Source organism: Lepus europaeus, chromosome 8 (genome assembly GCF_033115175.1).
Source record: "Lepus europaeus isolate LE1 chromosome 8, mLepTim1.pri, whole genome shotgun sequence".
Lineage (NCBI taxonomy): Eukaryota > Metazoa > Chordata > Mammalia > Lagomorpha > Leporidae > Lepus > Lepus europaeus.
The window spans coordinates 92,758,743-92,774,350 of record NC_084834.1 but is presented as its reverse complement, the minus strand read 5'-3'; the positions used below and the strand labels follow the sequence as shown (position 1 = coordinate 92,774,350).

General features: G+C 40.5%; 1 protein-coding gene across 1 annotated transcript in view; it reads right to left on the bottom strand.

Moving 5' to 3' along the window:
- The window catches only part of ARHGAP24 (Rho GTPase activating protein 24), a 526,629-nt gene that overhangs the window by 496,222 nt on the left and 14,799 nt on the right, over positions 1 to 15,608 (bottom strand). The window lies entirely within an intron of this gene.

Below are 15,608 nucleotides of genomic sequence, written 5' to 3'. Positions count from 1 at the left end.
AATCATCAGACAAGAACTTTATTCTTATTTATTTATTGAGAGAGAGCGAGAATCTTCCATTCACTGGTTTACTCCACAAATGCTTGCAACAGTAGGGCAGGGCCAGGCCAAATGGAGAAGCTGGGAACTCAATACGGGTCTTCCACATGAGTGGCAGGGACCCAACTACCGGAGCCACCACTGCTGTTTTCCAGAATACACATTAGGAGGAAGCTGGAATTGAAAGCAGAGCTGAGCGTCCTTATGCCAAATGCCCACTCCGAGGAAGAATGTTAGACAAGCACAATGAAGGGTCTAGGGGACAGTGAAAACACATGTGCTTCTCCTGCACCTCTACTAACCTCTTTCTCTCTGCCAGTCCTGATTCAAACAGGACTCAGATTTGCAAGGGCCGGGGCATGAAGAGAAACTGCTGTGGGGCCTTTTCTCTTCTGTGAAACAAATGATATATAAGAGAACTACTGGGCAGATGACTAGCTACCAAATGCATAAAAAGTGAGCAAGGTGACAATGAGCTAAACTCCCCCAAACAAGAAAAGTCATACTGTGTGTGCAGTCATACTGTGTGTGCAGTCTTATGCTGACAGGGAGGACTTTGTTTCAGTAGAGAATGGAAGTTCCAGGAACTACATTTTCATGGATCATTCCAGAAAGACTTTCAATAACATTAATGAAGACATAATTTTCAGGAAGAAAAAATCAGAATGTTGACCTTTTATATGGGAAAACCTCAGCCCACACCAATGCATACATGTTAGGACCCTTGTTTTCACAGGTTCTAAAGAGAACAAGAGGAGACAGGGCAATTGAGACTTAGCTCAATCCCCTAGGACAAAAACTAAAATTATAGACAAACCAGATCAGGTAATCTGAAAAATAGAGAAGAAAAGTTATCATGGGGTGGGGAGGGGGAGGGTTGAGAGTCATGTAAGGAAACCCCCCAAAGCAGTAGGAAATAAAATTTCAAAATATCAGACACATTGGGCATTTATTTATTTTGGTGCCTCAAATATCCCCTGCTCTTCTGAGCAAGTCTCCTTCAGACAGATGGCTCTGGTATCAGCAAGAGTGACAGTGGAGTGCCAGCCCACTGGCCAAAATGTGGGTGTCCTCTACCAACCCTTTTCTTGGTGCCACTAATGATTCAAGCAGTCACCAGATCACAAATGGCTGGGACATGAGGGGAAATCCCTACAGGGCCTCTTCTCCTGAGGGGAGGCCATGACATGTATGAGAAATGCAGGACAGAGGATTACCTACTGCATGCATAAAAAGTGAGCCGTGTGTCAAGGAACTAAGTCCAGAAAAGAGAGCTAATCTGTCTCTATGGACAAGATCGATCAAACTCGAGTGAGGAGACAAGAACTCTCATTTTGTGGTCATCAGCCTATGGAAATGTAGATGAGTTCTTCCCACAGAAAGGTGCCATTGGGGTGGTGAATGCAGTCTCAGAGCTCTCATTCTGAGAAAAAAAAAATGAATGTGGAGTCTTAATACTGATCAATGCTCAGTCCTTGTCATCCCGAATGTTAACTACATGCCAGTCTTTCCCACAGTGTGCTCACAGGAGTCAATAAATTTCTCTTTGTGTTAAAACTATTTCGAATTTGTTTGCTATCTTCAGTAGTCAAAGACTCCTTGATAAGAGACCAGATATTCATGTACAACCAAATCTTTTTTAAAATACAAGGAACCTTTAAAAACAGAGGGAAATAATTCTAAATGGGAGTTATTTAGGCAGCTGGTCTTGGGTGAGCTGAAAATTGCACTGACAGAAAATATTCTCCTTAAATGTGGTGAGCACGACTTCCCACTGTTTCCATAAATCGGATGAAAATTATGGCCACCAGACAGGTAATGGCATGTGAGTGGTCCCAGGGGCTAAAAAGAACGCTGCAGTAGGAATCCCCATATGGTTGAACATGGCAGCTAAGGAGGAAAGCTTTATGCTTCTTCCTTCCGTTCCTGGAATCACACTCAGGCATTCTGGATTCTATGGTAGCTCTTCACTCAAGGTGTCAACTGAAGGTCCGCCAGCCACTTGGGAATGGACAACTTCAAACAAGTGTCTTTCCCAACTCTCCTGGGATGTGATGGCAAATGTCCCAATCATGCCTGGATTGGGATATTCTTGCGGATAGCGAAGCTGCAGTAACTAGCACTGCTCTCCTTCCAAAGGGCTAGCAAGAAAAAATGAGTGGAGCCTCAGAGGGAGCAGCTGAGCTGCAAAGCAGAGACACATTCCAAGTAGTAAGGAGATGGGCATATCTCCTAGGGTTAAGCAGATTTGTCAAAATGGACCACACAACTAACCCAGAAGAAAATCCGTCCAAATTCTTTTGGGATGCTTTGTCCTCTGCAGTGTAAACAGTTGGCGGAGTGAGTTTAACTATCATCAAACTCACCATCCTCCACTCACTTGAATGCCTTTGTGACAACAGGAAATGATTCAACTTGCTTCTGCCTTTATGTCTTATGAATCAAAGAAGGGTTCATCATGAACATTCTTAGTTTGTTTCAGTCACGTGTAAATTAAATAAGTTAAAAAAAAACAGGGGCAGGCACCATGGCAGAGCAGGTAAAGCTGCCGCCTGCAGTGCTGACATCCCATTTGGGTGCTGGTTCCAGTCCCAGCTGTTTCACTTTATCTGGCTCTCTGCTACGGCCTGGGAAAGCCAGGAAGATGGCCCAAGTCCTTGGAATGGCCCAAATCCACGGAAGATGGCCCAAGTCATTGAGCCCCCTGCACCCATGTGGGAGACCCTGAAGAAGCTCCTGGCTCCTGGCTTTGGATCGGCCTAGCACCAGCCATGGCGGCCAATTGGAGAGTGAACCAGTGGATGAAAGATCTCTATTGCTCTCTCTGCCTCTGCCTCTCTGTAACTCTGTCTTTCAAATAATAAATAAACACTAAAAAAATTAAACAGTCCTCAGCATACAGGTGGAAAACCTATAGTAAAACAGAGTGACCTCAACCATAATCTAGTTCTAATAGAATTTTCAGCATCTGCAGTATACAAATGATAATGGCCCTGAATGACTGAAATTTAACATCCAATGAGCAACAATCATGGGTCAGGTGCCAATCGTGGGTGTGTCCAACAACTACAACAGCAATACTGATATGAACCTAAGTAATAATCTCTAAAAGAACAGGGAACATTGACTTGTACTCAATCTGTACCAGGCACTTTGCTAAGCATCATCTCAATGAATCCTCACGATGCTAGGAGGTGGGGGCTAGAGGTGAGATTCAGTGAGGTAAAGTACTTTGCCAAAAGTCACAAGCTCACTTGGTAGTGGAAATGAGACCTGAACTCAGTCTACCTGTTGTGGGTTCAACTGTGTCCTCTCTACAATGATCCAATGACATCCTAACCTCTACTAACACAAAATCTGGCCATATTTGGAAACAGAGTTTTCACAGGTTCAGTTAGTTAGCATGAGACATCTTGGAGAAGGATGGCCTCTGATCCAATGTCCTCCTAAGAACAAGGCTGTGTGAGGACAGAGACATCCATGGGGGGACTCTATGTGACAACAAAGACAGAGATTGAAATTGTGCAGCTGCCAGCCATGGAATGCAAAACATTGCCAGCAAAGCAGCAGAAAACAGGAGGAGTCAAACAAGGATTCCCTCCAGGCTTCTGGGGGAGACTGGCCCACCTGATGCCTTGCCTTGGAATTTCTGCCCTCAGAACTGTGAGACAACCTATGGTGTTGTTTGACACTCATGAGGGTGGTGCTCTGCTACTGTGGCCGGGGCAGACCCAGCCAGTGCCAGAACTCCATGCCCCTCAGAGTGCAGCTGGAAGTCTTTTCTAGATGAGCAAAGAAATGTTTAATTACACATAAAATAGATACAGTTTTTCAGCTTTATTATATTATAGTTATATGAAGATTCACATAGGACAGAATTTTTAAATAAATAAATAAATGTTATTTATTTATTCATTTGCAAGGCAGAAGAGCAGAGAGACAGACAGAGGGAGAGCTAGAGACAGAAAGAGACAGAAACAGAGAATCTCCTATCTGCTAGTTCATACCTCAAATGTCTGCAACAGCCAGGGCTGTGTCTTGCCTAAGCCAGGAACTAGGAACTCCATCCAGGTCTCTGGCATGGGTGGCAGTATTTAACCCACCACTTGCTGCCTTCCAAGTGCATTATCAAGAAGGAAGGAAGGGGAGCTGCCAGGACTGGAACAGGCACGCTAATATGATACGTGGGAGTCCCAAGTGGGCTTAACCTCTTGCACCACAATGACTGCCCCAAGACAAATTTTTTTTTAGAAAATGAGAATTCTTAATTCTCTCTTTCAGCATGGTAAACATAATTTTTGTGATTTAAAAAAAAATTAAATAAGTAAAAAACTTGAAAATAATATAGTTTATTTGAAAGGCAGAGAGAGACAGACAGACAGAAAAAGTTCCATCCAATGCTTCATTCTCCAAATGCCTGCAATAGCAGGGGCTGGGTCTCCCTCAAAATGCTCATTAGCAGGAGGCTTGAGTCAGGAGCCAGAGCTGGGAGTTAAACCCAGAAAATCTGATATGGGACGTCGGCATCTTTAACTGCTAAGACCAATGACTAGAATTATTTTTAAATATTTTATAAATATCTTACCTCTGTCCTTTTCAGTGACTGGACCAGCCAAAATATATACTGAAGCAATTTTCATTTTCAAAATGGGTTCTTCGTCTTTTGCAGGTGGCAGGGACACAGTATAAAAGCTTATCTAGAAGAGGTAGGTTAATGCTAGGGTGGGCAAATGAGACAGGTTTACACAACACACGGTTCCTAATTCCACAGTCAGCATATGCTAGAGTAGAGATACGGATTTTCCTTTCAGTAGAAAGAAATGGTAGAAAGAATACCAACTTGGAAGAGGAAGAGGAAGAGGAAGAGGAAGAGGAAGAGAGAGAGAGAGAGAGAGAGAGAGAGAGAGAGAGAGACAACAGCGACAGAAAGATAATGAAGCTATATTGTTGCAGAATTGGCAAAGAAATGACCAGAAGAGGAAAAACAGGGTGGGAAGAGCGAAGGAAGAAAAATGAAACTGGGGGTGGGGGTGAGGATTAGAGGGAGAGGGAGAGGGAGAAGGGGGGAAGAAGGTGGGGAGAAAGGAGGAAGAAAAGAGGGCGACAGGGAGAGAAAGAAAAAGGAAGAGAAGGAAGAAAAGGAAAGAGAAGTGAAAGGCAAAGAGGAGGAAGGAGTGAGGGAGAAAGGGAGAGAGAAAAAGAGTGTGAAAGGGGGAGGGAGAGAAAGGATAAGAGGGAGGGAGAGAGGGAGGGAGGAGGTAGAAGGGGAAGGAACAGGGACATAAGCTATGTGTGAGGGTGTGAATTTTGTTTTTCTGATCACTGATAGGCTTTCTTCAGGGTCTTAGTGTCTGCTTCAACAGAATGAGATAAAACACAGTCTATACCACTTGCTCATAAAGGCAAGTATCCAGCCAAAAACCCAGAGGAAAGAAATACTCTTATAAAACTGTCAGTTTTTTTCATCTTGGCAACATCTTTTCTCTGAAACAAAAGAGCAGTGTATATTCCTATCACTTTACTTTGCAGAGTCCCTTTTAAGAGCCGCCACATCACATGCAATACTTGATCACCATCAAAGCCCAAGTTTCCTGGTGCCAAGAGCCAAGTGTGCTGCGGTTTGATCTTTGAGAAATATTTCTGGATACTAAAGATCAAGGGCCATAAATGTGGAAGCACATCTTGTCACCACCCTGTCTCTGGGCCGTTGGAATATCACAGTTATTAGGAGCAGAATTCTCCAGGAATACACAAAACTACAGCAGCCCCTAATCTAAAGTAGTATTGTAAAATGTAACATTTAATTTATAAACATACAACCATGATACATATTTATAATATATCTTATGAATACAAATATATACATAATTACACATCATATTGCAAAGCTTCAGGGTTCAAAGTAAAAAAAAAATCATCTTTAATATAACCAAGTCATGAAAAGCATTATAAGGAAGCAAATGAAAGTCAACAGTATTAAAGAAATAGGTCCCAAGCAGATCTTCATTATGCTATAAGAATCAGCATGCTGCCATCTTAGACATGGGGGCATTTCACAACACATGGACAATGTAAGAGTTCTTTAGTGAGGTACTATTCTTGAGGTATCATTGCTACATTCAGTGCTAGGAAATGTTAATGTGTTTAATAGTTGAGAACTTGGTTTCTGAAACATGGCACATGTATCTTCCAATGTGTGTATACATTTTTATCACCCAGCCATCACTTTCCTGGTGTCTTAAGGCTTTTCTTTTAATTCGAGTAAGAAATTTCCAGTAGGAAATTTTCAGTAAGAAGTGAACTTTTTGAAGAGCCTTCAAAAAGCTCATGGAAATATGGACTATGAAAAAATGATACACAGATTTCAAATTTTAGGTATCAAATAGATATTTTTAATTCCATTTTTATGAGCTTTTTGAAGTAGACTTGAATTCATGAAAGACTACTAGAAAGTCAAATTATATTAATGATCGATCCATTGCATATCAAGAAGTCATCAGAAACTTTGGACAATGAATGATGACTTATAAAAGGTAGATTGGAGGAGAGCTTCCTGTCAGAGCCTGACAAGACTCAGACAAGAGTTGGGGGTGGGAGGGGGATACCATGCATGAAAAGGCCTAGGGATTAGAGGAACCTTGGAACATGGAAGGAGACTGTAGAAAGCCCAGCCTATGGGGAAGAACACGCAGAGAAATAAGACTGCTGGGGCCAGGATGGCTGTCAGGTCACAGCAATGGGTCATCAATATAGACACATGCAGAGAGAAGCAATGTGGTGAATGGCGTGGCTTATTAACACTAACTGGCACCAATATACAACAGGGATTTCATTGCAGTAAAGACCAAAGTCTGACAGGTGAAACTTACACAAAATAGCAATAACCTAGGCATTAAATGACAAGGCCTGGGCAAGGGTGATAAGAGTGGGAAAGGAAGAAAGGAATATTACACAAGAATTATCAGAGCTCAGAGACAGCATGCTGGAGTTTTATCTTTAGAATCTACATTGCATTTCTCTTTTGGCTTATTGTGAAAATTCTTTTAGCCTTAGGTCAAATGCTTAGGCATCAGGAAGAGAAAACATTTTTTTTCAAAGCTATAATTTAGGAATGAAAGATCACTCCTATAACTTTCAATAGAAACTACTCGATTCTGCAAATATTTCTCTTAAGGTAGTGTTTCTCTGTAACTTAGCATTTTTAATGCATTATCTTTAATAATAATCTCACTCTCATTTCCTCAAAATTATTGTCTACAGGTATTTTTAAACACTAATTTAGAAAATATCTTTATGTTTTCCCCATCTGCTTTATATTATTGCATAAGCAATGAGAAGATGTGTTTTAAATGAGATACGTTTTTAACACCATAGAAAAAGTCAGTCCAGAGGTCATATGTTGGGAAACTTCAAAAATCCGAATCAGTGATACTTATCTACAAGTAAGAAAAAAAATATATTTTTAAATGAATCTGAAAAGGCAAAAGAGATATAAAAATTCCCATGGACTTGTATACATCAACTTTATTGATAAGCCAAGACTCCAAGCTGTTCCTCCAAGTTTATTTAATCATAGTGCAGACATTTTTCTAAAAGAATGGGTGTCTGTATTTTCAGGCAGTTTAAAAAAATAGAAACATAGCATGTTGCAAAGATAATGAACTCCGATTCATTTGTTGACTCATTTATCAAACAATGATTTATTGAATACCTGCTTCTATGCAAGATGAAAAAGTCTAGGATGAATAAGAACTATCCATGGCCAGGTACTAGGGAAGACAGACTAACATAGCACATTACAGTTTTGCAAGTCTTTCAGTTACCATATGAACTTCTCCAACAACCCTGAGAAGAAGTTTGCAGTCATCTGCACTATTTTTAGGTCAGAAAAACAGAATCATAAAGCAATAGACGGGCTGATGCTACCCGCATCCCATGCTTGCACTATTTCAGTGGTGATTCTCTTTCTTCTGATAAGGATGTGGCCAGGTGTTCAGTCAGATACTGCTGACAATCACAAATATACACTGAATTCTACAATCCAAGTACCAATGACTTTGGGCTGGGGGACATAAACTAAACAGGCTCATTGTCCTCAGGGAGTCTGAATTCCAGTGAGTAAAAAGGCCAAGTACAAGGTCAGAAGAAGTGATCAGTGACCCAACAGAAGTCCAACAGGATAATATGCAGATCTCTGGAGCACCCTCCCCACTCCCTACAGACCCAGCCATATCAACTCGAGACCCATCTATAGGTGTTCTATCTCCAGAATCTCAGTTTGTAGTCATTTGATTTTTCCATCAAATTCCTAGACAAATGAAGCTGCACCAAATTTAATCATTTGTTATATACATAGCTTTGTATTTCTAACTTTTTAGATATCTACCATATTCCTAAATTCTTCATGGCCAAAAAACTAAAAAGCCTTGTGGCCCAGCTACTCGGAGACCATGAGCCCACAGGCACTCCACCTCTGAGCAGATGGTTCACAAATAGTTATTGCTTTATTTGTATGTAAAGTGATACATTGAGAACAACATGGTTTGTTTAGCTAATCTTCACCAAGGAAAATTTCTTTAAAATATATGGGAAGAAATTTTGGAACAAGGAAAATGCTTTGAAAAACATTTATTCAGCACTCACATTAAATATTTCTCATTATTTTTGATGAATTGATAGTTTTTAGGTTAGCATTCCCTGAACAGCACTGACCTGGATCAATATCTGTTCATATTTCTTCTTCAGCAATAATCGCTGAGCCAAATACTCTGTCCCATTCTGGCTGCTACTCGATCATTCAATAGAGTCCTCCTTTAAGAGGCGATAATGAGTAATAGTCATAGGAGGGAACAATCTAGAAGGTCATGAAACTTGACCATGAAGAGATGAGTTAGGCTTCTTGAGAATGCTCTTCACTTTTAATAGCTTCAAATATTTAGACTTTGAGTCATTGCCATAGACAGGAGCAAAAGAAAAAAAATTAAAGGGCGAAAAAGGTTTTTTCATCTTCTGGGTGTTTCCTTCCCACTTAAAGTCAAGTGAGTGCTCTGAATGACCCTAAAACATTGCATCCATCAATACTGGATTCAAACAAAATCTTTGATTACTAAACTATAGGCTTAAAATTCCAACAGGTACACTAAGCTTAAGCTATCTTTGGTGTCCCTTCTGCACTAGTCAGCTTAGAAAGCCATACATTCATTCTAGCAACACTGTGGTTACCAACCTACATGCTGATCTATTCTTTCCAACATCGGTTTGGTTCTTATTCTTACTCTAAAATAACTGACTGGACTTAAGTTAGAAGTTACTCTGAGTAAGAGCTAGTAAATAAGGAGTAACATAAAAACCGGACTGATTATGAATAAAAATAATCCATGGAGTGCGTGTGAGGAGCATAACTGTGAAGCTCTTCTCTGATCTCACGAATGGCCCTACTTAATGCAGTGAAATTGTAATCTCTGTGAAGCAAATGGAAGAAAAAAAAACTGTATGACAATATTTGAAAATAACAACTACATAATGACTTTTTTCTTGCTCTTAGAGTTGTCTTTCACTTCCCTAGAAATGTAGGTAAGTGCTTAGTATAACTAGTATAGCTAGTTATTACTAGCTATAATTTCATTTTTTTAAATAAAAGGCCATAGAAGGTTGTGGAACATACTCTGAATTTGTTTGTACTGAAGTCTGAATTCTACATTTGTTAGACTGTAGATTCCAGACACACATTCCCAAGGATTCTATTTCTTCTCTGGGTGGAAAGAAACCTTGAGATTTCCCCACCTGGGTCAGTTTCTCCTCAGCAGAAGACTGAGTCCAACCATGAGGCCCACAGTCACTCCAGAGCTCTCTTCCTTTCTCCATTAATACAACCGAGGAACTTAGAATACCAAAGGAAGCAGATCATGGAGAAAACAAAACTCAAGCCAGTTGGGCTGTCTTCTGTTTACTGTTGAATTAAAGGAGCAGGAAGTGTCTGTAACGCTCAAGTGTAGCCTGACCCAGTTGACCAGGACCAAGTTACATGATGATCTGGTGTTCACAGCCAACCCAGGTATCAAAACCAGCTATTAATTTACTGTGTCCTTAGTTCCCCTGTGGTAGACATCTGGATGAGATTCAAGATATTAGTCACCTTTGACACATTAACACTGATTCTTTGCAAACAAGTATTTTGTATCCTCATAAAAATCTCCGTGTTCCTGTTACTAAAGAAAAGAAAATAAACTATTAGACTGCTTCATGGCTTGTGCCTTTATTTTACTTGGATAGAAGACTGCAAACTCTCCACTAACCAGCTGAAGAGTGAAGGAAGCTTAGTCATAACTACCTCTGTTTCACTTAGATTAGAAATTAAAACAATGGTGAAGGGAACTGTAATGCGAGAGACTACCTGGGAAAATGGTGGTGTGTCCAAAGGCAGCTCCAATAGCTTACATAAAAAGTTAGGAACATGGTGTTGCATTCTTGATTTAGCATGAAGGGGTTCATTTTGCAGATGTTATGCTTTTATTTTTGGCAATCAGTAGAGTGGACAACAAGATGACAATGCATTTTGCATTCATGAAGTGATTCAAAGTGACTTATCTCCTCTAATTAATATTCATAGAATCCCTAAGAAATAACTGTTCTCGCCAGCACTGTGGCTCACTAGGCTAATCCTCCGCCTGCGGCACCAGCACTCTGGGTTCTAGTCCTGGTTGGGGCACCGGTTCTGTCCCGGTTGCTCCTCTTCCAATCCAGCTCTCTGCTGTAGCCCGGGAAGGCAGTGGAGGATGACCCAGGTGCTTGAGCCCTGCACTCGCAAGGGAGACCAGGAGGAAGCACCTGGCTCCTGGCTTTGGATCGGCGCAGCACCGGCCGTAGTGGCCATTTGGGGGTTGAACCAACAGAAGGAAGACCTTTCTCTCGGTCTCTCTCACTGTCTAACTCTGCCTGTCAAAAAAAAAAAAAAAGAAATAACTGTACTCTTCTGTATGCTAACAGTAAAATGCACAGAAGTCACCCTCCCAAAGTCATACATATGACTGACAGAGTTGAGATGAGAAGCCATATCTTTAAGCTTCATGGACGCGTGCAAGTGAATACTCTGGGCTAGTCAGGACGGGCACAGTGGGACTCGGTCACCACCATCTGAGTCATAGGTTCAGCTCCTAAGGGGCTTTTCAGGCCCTTTCTCTCTTGCCTCCTTCTGTTGATCAGTCACCAAGTTTAGTCATCTTAGACATTTCACATGTCTTGACCCCATTTCTTCCTCTTGAGCAGCACTGTCAAAATTCAGATTAACCTCCAGGAGATTAGTCAGACGTCTCCTGATACTCTAGTCCCAACACTGTTGCTTGGCACTTGGGCTCTCTATGCCTGAAATGACTTCTTTCCTTTTTTGTCCACTTGTAAACTCCATAAAATTACTTCCTTTTGTATCCATCCATAAGTTTCATACTCATTTCTCAATAATTCAGTGCGTAAGACCTTTCCCAGCGAAAACAGACTTTGACCAAAAGTTATTTGGGAAGTATCAATATAGCAAAATGATCGAGTGTCTATAGCTAGAACTCTGTACAGCTCACAAGAAAATGTGGTGCTAACCATGGAACATGGAGCAACTAAGGTTGTGCTTTTAAAATTATTATAACTCAATATATCCTGAAGCTTGCTCTGTGAGTCTTCACATTGTTGCATGGCCATTTTCACTGCTAAGATTTCACTCAGGTTACTGTTGTGATTAAAACCTGCCTAATATGACATGACATATCCTTGTGGTGAAAAGGTGATCCATAAATCAAATAAAAGATTAAAATCCTCTCAAAAACCAGAGGAGAAATATATTTCTCCAGGGAAGGAGTTCTTTGGTTTTGGTTATGAAACGTAAACAAATAAACATTCCTGCCATACCAAGGATTCCTGTGCACAAATCAACAGTAACTGTGATGGACCTCTTTCTGCTGCCCATGGCCCCGTCACATGGTCATTCTCACAAGCTGTTACTGTTGTGCAACTGTGGAGCCAGGAAGGCACACACAACCATGAGACTTCCCAGAACTCTGCAGGCAAAAGGTACCAATGCCATGCCAATGACTTTCTTAGTAAATAAAGGACTGTGGTACCTTCCTTTTCATGGTGCCTGGTAACTTGAACCACACACCTTTCGTAAACCTGAAAGTTTAAAGAACAAAAGGTTGGCTTCATATAAAAGAACACAGAACTTTGTAACCACTAAGCGTGACTAACAATGGAAAATGCTTTCACTGAAAGAGTTCATTCTGCTATCTAAGATAAAAGATCAAAATCTCACAAGACTAACAGTAGTCTAACTGCTTCATGCAGCACCCAGAGATCAGAAGCTATCAAATCAAGATATGAATACGCACACACACACAAACACACACACACACAAAGTAGTATGATTAAATGATTAAAATCTTTTATCATCCAAGAGAAATAATGCTGACACTTACAACTTACAGCTAAGGAGAGATGCCCAAGCACTGATTCACTATCCTACCTCTACCTAGGTATCAGAAAATATTGTCAACTCTTATAAAGTATTATATTCTAACAGATTAAAAACAGATGTAATAACAGAACTCAATTTTCCCTCATATCTCATCATTCCGTATTAGTATCAATCAACTTTTTCTGTATGCAACTGTACTTGAATTGGACTTCTTCTTCTTTGGCATATCCGATTCTCCCCTCCACCTATCTTTAATGAGACTTGGGACATGGCAGGGAAAAAAAGAATTTTTAAGACTGTTTACACCCTGTAGTTCACAGGTCACATCTTTCACAGAGCCAAAAAGGTTAGATGGATTCAGGATGTCATTTTAGCTTTAAGTTATTTATTAATTTTTGGACTTTTCATAAAGTTTTATCTTATACTCAGTTACAAGACAGAAAGAAACTCAGTTACAATGAAAGAAGGCCATTAGACAGATCATTATTAAAGGTACTAAGAAAATAAAAAATACATAATAATACATCACTTAAGCTTCCAATTTTATCTATTTATTTGAGAGAAGGAGAGAATAGGCATACTCATTCCCATCTGCTGATTCATTCTCCAAATGCCACTACATCCAGGGCTGGCCTGGAGCAAGAGCCAGGAGTAGGGAATGTAATGCAGGCCTCCTGTGTGGGTGGCAAGAACCCAAACTCCTGAGCCATCACTATTGTCTTCCAGGGTCAGGTCTGCATTAGCAGGAAGCTGGTTCAGGAGCCAGTTCTGGGAATAAAACCCAGGCTATATCATTTAGCCTTTAAGATTCGTCCTCTCTTTCACTTTATTCTCACCTAAGAAGTGGAAGACACCTAGTCTTACTGCTTTTTTTTTTAACCAAAGAACTTTCTTTTTTAAGATTTATTTATTTATTTGAAAGATAGAGCTACATAAGAGGGAGGAAGAAAAAGAGAGAGAAAGAGAAAGAGAGAGACAGAGACAGAGACAGAGAAATCTTCCACCCACTGGTTTACTCCCCAAATGGCCACAACAGCTGGGGCTGGGCCGATCTAAAGCCAGGAGCCAGGAGCTTATTCCTGGTCTCCCATGCTGGTGCAGGGAGACCATCTTCTACTGCTTTCTCAAACCATAGCAGAGAGCTTGATCAGCCAGGACTCAAATCAGCACCCACACGCAATGCCAGCACTCCAGGCAGTGGCTTTACCCACTACACCACAGTGCAGGCCCTCAGTCTTACCTCTTCCTAACACCAGAATAACTCCTCCTCCTCTATACTGAGCACATACATCTTGAATCCTCACATATGCAGTAGTCTAGAAAATGCAGGCACGATGATGAGGTCTGAAGTAAGGCAGGAAAAACAAGTCACAGCACTAACAATATCATTCTGTGAGTATTGACTATGTGCCAGGCAGGCTTCTGCAAGTGTTAGACAACAATTTTCTCATTTAAACCTTACAAGGCCCACAAAAAGGAGTTACATGATTTGCTCTCAATTTTCGGAGGAAGAAACTGAAGCCAAGACGGAGTAACTAGTATGACCAACAATCACACAGCGTGGAGGATCAGGATTAGATCTTGAGTCATCAACCCAGAACCTAGGTACTCTGAGCTCCTGTAATACACAGTTTTCTAAAATAGGGAGAGAATTGAAAATGCAGATGATAGAAGTTTACTACATGGAGGAAATGGAAGAATGTCACATCCTGAAAGAAAAATGTAACAGTGATTGGTATGAGGAAGAAGAGGAGCAGGGGAAAGGGAGGGGGGGAAATGAGGAGGGGAGGAGGAAGGTCATTTGCCTTGTCAATTCCACCTGGTTACATAGTTTTCAGTAGTTACTGGTATTCAGTAGTTCCTCCACCAACAAGGTAAATTTAGCTAACAGATGAACTTAAAGCTCTGAACATCTGCTGCAAGAAGTTTTGTTCTGTTTTCCAGACAATGAAAGCTGTGGAACGTACCTTCAGTGATAAAAGGTATGTGTTGTTTTTAAAAAGTTCCTCTTGTCTCCTGGAATATTTCTTCTCAGGAATTGTTTTAAAAAACATAGTATTTTTAGTGATAGCAGAAATAGGGAGTAAGGCCATAAAATTGTACATAACTCTGCACGTTTACAACCAGAGGTTGATTTAGTCATCACTATAGAATTAAAATAGGGAACAACAGGTTGAGAAAGACCCAGAACAATGACAATGAGAGTTAAATCAGGGGGTTTGAAATGGTAGCATAAAAATATTAGTAGTCAAACTATAAAGAAACTATTAGTTCCTATATGAATCTATATGAATTCTAGCCCAAATCTTTTTAAAAATCAGTTAAATTTTCATGTAGGATGATGTCTAGTTTCCATGGGGATTTACATTTTCCTAACCGTATGCAGAATTCTTGCAAATTTCACAATTAGAGATACAAAGCTTCATTTCTTTGTTGGCCACAGAGCAGGTATCAAAATTAGTCTAAGAAAATACTACAAATGTGTTATTTGATGACTTGCATAAGCATGCAAAGATTCAGGTCAAGACGCTATCACTATGGCTTTGCTTAAAAACAAAAACGTAACACTTTTCCATGGGGGCCAGCACTGTGGTGGAGCAGGTGAGGCAGCTGCTTATGATGCCTGGCCCCTCATATCAGGGTGCTGGTTCAAGTTCTGGCTGCTCTGCTTCCGGCCCAGCTTCTTGCTAATGTGTGTATGAAGGCAACGGAGGTTTGCTGAAGTACTTGTGTTCCTGCTACCAGTGTGGGAGATTAGGATGGAGTTCCTGGCTTCTGACTTAGGCCTGGCCTAGACCTAGCTGTTGCTGTCATTTGGGAAGGTAAACTAGCAGATAGAAGATTTCTCTCCCTTTCTCTCTCTTTGCCACTCTGCTTTTCAAATAAATAAAATAGTTACATTTAAAAAATCTCCCTATAGGAGAGGTGAAGAAAAGTTAACTTTGGAAAGAAAGTATTTTGACTCCACAGTGTAAGGCTATCTATTGTACTCCACTTAGTAAATGTTTTTAACAGAGATATGGATTAGCAATTCTGAAACCACTATGTGTATGTTGAAGACATAAGCAAATTACTAAATATTATAGGAAACATTAGCTATATTATTTTATTA